The sequence below is a fragment of the Cucurbita pepo genome, chromosome 11 (genome assembly GCF_057944985.1).
Source record: "Cucurbita pepo subsp. pepo isolate OVF chromosome 11, ASM5794498v1, whole genome shotgun sequence".
Lineage (NCBI taxonomy): Eukaryota > Viridiplantae > Streptophyta > Magnoliopsida > Cucurbitales > Cucurbitaceae > Cucurbita > Cucurbita pepo.
Genome location: NC_141808.1, coordinates 12,016,399 through 12,020,744, shown reverse-complemented (window position 1 = coordinate 12,020,744; position 4,346 = coordinate 12,016,399). Strand labels below are relative to the sequence as shown.

The 4,346-nt window shown below is 34.3% G+C and overlaps 1 pseudogene; it reads right to left on the bottom strand.

Moving 5' to 3' along the window:
* Positions 1–2,990: 2,990 nt before the first annotated feature.
* On the bottom strand, positions 2,991–3,663 carry LOC147790326 (secreted RxLR effector protein 161 pseudogene; annotated as a pseudogene).
* Between the last annotated feature and the right edge of the window lie 683 nt (positions 3,664–4,346).

Below are 4,346 nucleotides of genomic sequence, written 5' to 3'. Positions count from 1 at the left end.
GAGCAACAAAAAGAAGAGTAGGAGGGCAATTGGTGCTAACAAAATTGGCACAATCATAGTCGTCCTCCATTAAAAATTTGTTGTTCGATTTTAAGTTTGTTCTATGAACATGCGATTTTAACTTTATTGTACAAACATGAGATTTTAAGTTTGTTGTTCTAAGAACAGGAGATTTTAAGTTTGTTCTATGAACGGGCATTTTTAAGTTTATTGTTCGAACATGAGATTTTAAGTTTGTTTATAAACTGACTGCTTTAAGTTTGTTATAAGGGAAATTTAAGTTTGTTGTACTAATAGTGGATTTTAAGTTTGTTGCTTTACAAATTGGCGAGTTTAAGTTTGTTGTTCGAATATGAGATTTTAAGTTTGTTCTATGAATCGGTGATTTTAAGTTTGTTGTTCTACTTAGAAGCCATTTTAAGTTTGTTGTTCTACAGGCGATTTTAAGTTTGTTCTATGAACATATAATTTTAAGTTTGTTTATGAACCGATTGTTTTAAGTTTGTTCTACTAACAGAAAAATTTAAGTTTGTTGTATCGAACAAAATGAATTTTAAATTTGTTCTACTAAAACATCTTATATTTTTACTCAAAAATATATTTCTATTATATTTTTTTTACTCAAAATAATATTAGATATTTTTTACTTAAAATAGGTTTATTATTTTTTTATCCAAAATAATATTGTTTTTACCCAAAATATTTATATATTTATTATATGAATACTATGAATCATTTGTTAGGTGGTGAATTTAATTCCACCCGGGGTTGGTGGAGTGTAAATACACATTTGAACTATTTTGTATTTTATAAATACCTTCTAATTCAAAACTAAACATTTTATTTGTTTTTACAATGTCACAATGGCTGAATTGCTGAGGTTGATGGTGTTCCAGTACTCACTCATCTTTAAAAAAAAAATAAAGCCACTTCGAGTTTGTAATGGTAAAGAGAGAGAGAAACAAGACATTAACCGCCATTAGAGTGGTCGCGTTTCAGACAATCGCCTCCATTAGAGAAGTCACGAGTAGAGACAAAAATAAAATATAAAGCCACTTAGAGTTTGTAACCCTGAGGAGAGAGAAAAAAGAAGATAAACCAGAGTTTGAGTGGTGGTGAGGAGAATATCAAGACATGTTTTAAGTTTTTTTTACCATCAATTTTAAAATTGAGATTTTAAGTTTGTTCTAATAGTGAATTTTAAGTTTGTTTGAAGTATAAAAGATTTTAAGTTTTTCTACCAAGATTTGTTCGACACTTTAGTCACTTTTGACTACACCTTCGAGGCTCGCCATTCTTTGTTCGATATTTGAGGATTTTATTGGCATGGTTAAGTTTAGGGCATGGCTCTGATACCATGTTAGGAATCATGACTCTCCATGACTCTCCACAATGGTATGATATTGTCCACTTTGAGTATATTCCTCACTTATAAACCCATGATCTTCCACTAAATTAACCAATGTGGGAAGTTAACCAAAGTTTGACACTCAAAATTCCACCCAAATTTGTGGGGTTTCTTGGACAAACATGCATGTTTGGTTAAACAAAATTTTAACACTCAAGCATGTATTTTTCAATTACGTGAAGTCAACATTTTGACTTTCTTTATTTTAATTCAACAATTAATTTAAATAATTAATTTCAAATCAAAATAATATTAAATGATTAAATAAACAATTTAATTAATATTTAACATGAAATAAAATGTCAATCCCAATAGATTCCCGTATTGATTATAAATCCCTATTCATAATTAAAATATTTAAATATTTCCAATTCTCTCTTTATGTTTAATTCATAATTAAAACAAAATGCAGTTAAATATATCGTATATATTTAGCGTGTATTTCCTAATTTGAATTCGAACACTTCGAACTCACTCGTCACACTGTTCTAAGGTTTAGTCCGATGTGAGCTAGCAGAGGGACCTAATGGACCTACAGATCATGGGCTACAACGATCCAAGATTAACCGGCTAAACTCATTTACCTTGTTATCCAACATTCGTTAACTACTAGAACACTCCACTATAGTCTAGTAGTTGCACTCCCCTCACTATAGATATATTTCTGTCCATTTGATATAACCATGATTAGTAAGTCGATCCTTCACAGGTTGTTCGTAACTAGAGCTGGGTTAATTTATCATTTTACCCCTAAAGTTACTTCTTGTTCCTTAAGTCCCACTGATCCCTCTAATGAACAATTGGTTTGTGGTCCAACCACGAAACCGAATCCCTCTCGGAACAATGAGAGGGTGGGGCCCCTTGTTCAAGACTTGGAGTTAGTACTTAAGGGAACAACCTCTCTACTATCCCTAGAAGCGGGTAGGAGTGAATTCCATCTTACACCCTATGTCCCCAGCTATTCACCCAGTCTTACCCCTGAAATGGGAGGCTTATTGAGTCGGCAAACTCGAGCAACTTTCACCCATGCAAATCTAAGAATAATTCCGAATAAACAGTGGTTTTCTTCATGGTCCGATCTTATGCAATACTCATTGCATAGGATGCCCCCACTCACATATCTCCACATGTACAATTTAGTGATCACATTGTTTATATCATATACAAAGTGGGCCACATCCATAGTGTCTCCAGGATAAGGTACTCAGCCTTATCCCTGTACTATAGATCATTTTGACTATATACTTGAACTTGATTCACTCTTATGTCTCTACATATAGTTCAAGTAATCATACTATAGCTAGAGTGTTCTTAGTTTATTGGATTTAGATTAATGGTCGTAAAATTCACTTTATTCGATAACAATCGTTACTCAATAAACATCAATAAAAACTTTATTGAAAATAGAATATGTTTTTGTTTACAAACTATGAGTTTTAGGACATAAAACCCAACAAACTCCTACTTGGACTAAAACTCTAGTGAGATTTTATAATGTTGAGTAGAGAGAAAGACATAAATACAATGAACTAGGGCATCACATACCAATGCATTTTCTCCCACTTGCTCTACATTACATAACTCATAGTCCTAGACTCACTAGGTGCCCTTCAAACACTTTAGTCGTGAGGGGCTTTGTAAATGGATCAGCAATGTTGTGCTCAGAAGCTATCTGTGTGATGATCACATCTCCTCGTTGCACAATCTCCCTTATGAGATGATATTTGCGCTCAATATGTTTTCCTTACTTATGGCTTCTTGGTTCTTTAGAATTTGCAATTGCTCCAATGCTATCACAATAAAGAGTTATAGGCAGATGCATATTTGGAATGACTTCCAAATCAGTTAAGAACTTCCTAAGCCAAACTGATTCTTTCGCTACTTCACAAGCAACAACATACTCAGCTTCCATGGTGGAATCAGCAATGCAACCTTGCCTTATACTTATCCATATTATTGCTCCTCCCTTCAGAGTGAAAACCGATCCCGATGTCGATTTCCTCAAATCGATATCGGTCTGAAAATCTGAGTCAGTTGTATCCTGTAAGGATCAGATCCTTAGTGCCGTACATTAGCATATAGTCCCTCGTTCTCCTAAGATACTTGAGGATATTTTTAACGGCAGTCCAATGAGCATGTCCCGGATTGGACTGATATCTGCTTACAATTCCCACAGCATAGCATATGTCGGGTCAGGTACACAACATGGCATACATCAGACTACCGACTCCTGATACATAGGGAATATGTCTCATATTCTCAATTTCTTGAGGTGTCTTAGGACTTTGTTCCTTCGACAAATGAACTCCATGCCTGAAAGGTAATAATCTTTTCTTGGAGTCTTGCATCTTATATCGAACCAATATTTTTTCAATATATGATGCATGAGACAATGCTAGTGTTTAGTTCTTACGATTCCGAATAATTTGAATTCCAAGAACAAACTGAGTCTCTCCCAAATGTTTTATGTGGTATTGTGTCATTAGCCAATACTTAATGTCAGTAAGAAATCCCACATCATTCCCAATGAGTAGGATATCGTCAACGTACAACACCAGGAAAACTACTGTAGAATTGACTATCTTCTTGTAAACACAAGGTTCGTCAACATTTTATTTAAAGCCATAAGATTTGATCGCAGTATCAAACCTTATATTCCAAGATCGAGATGCTTGCTTCAACCCATAAATGGATCTTTTAAGCTTGCAAACCTTTTGCTCGTGATCCTGTTCAATGAACCCCTCTGGTTGAGCTATATAGATACTCTCCTCAAGATTTCCGTTTAGAAAGGCTGTCTTGACATCCATTTGCCAAATTTCATAATCATAAAATGTGGCAATGGAAAAGAGTATTCTAATCTGTTTAAGCATAGCAACAGGAGAGAAGGTTTCTTCATAGTCCACCCCTCTCTTTGGGTATAACCCTTTGCTACAAGTCG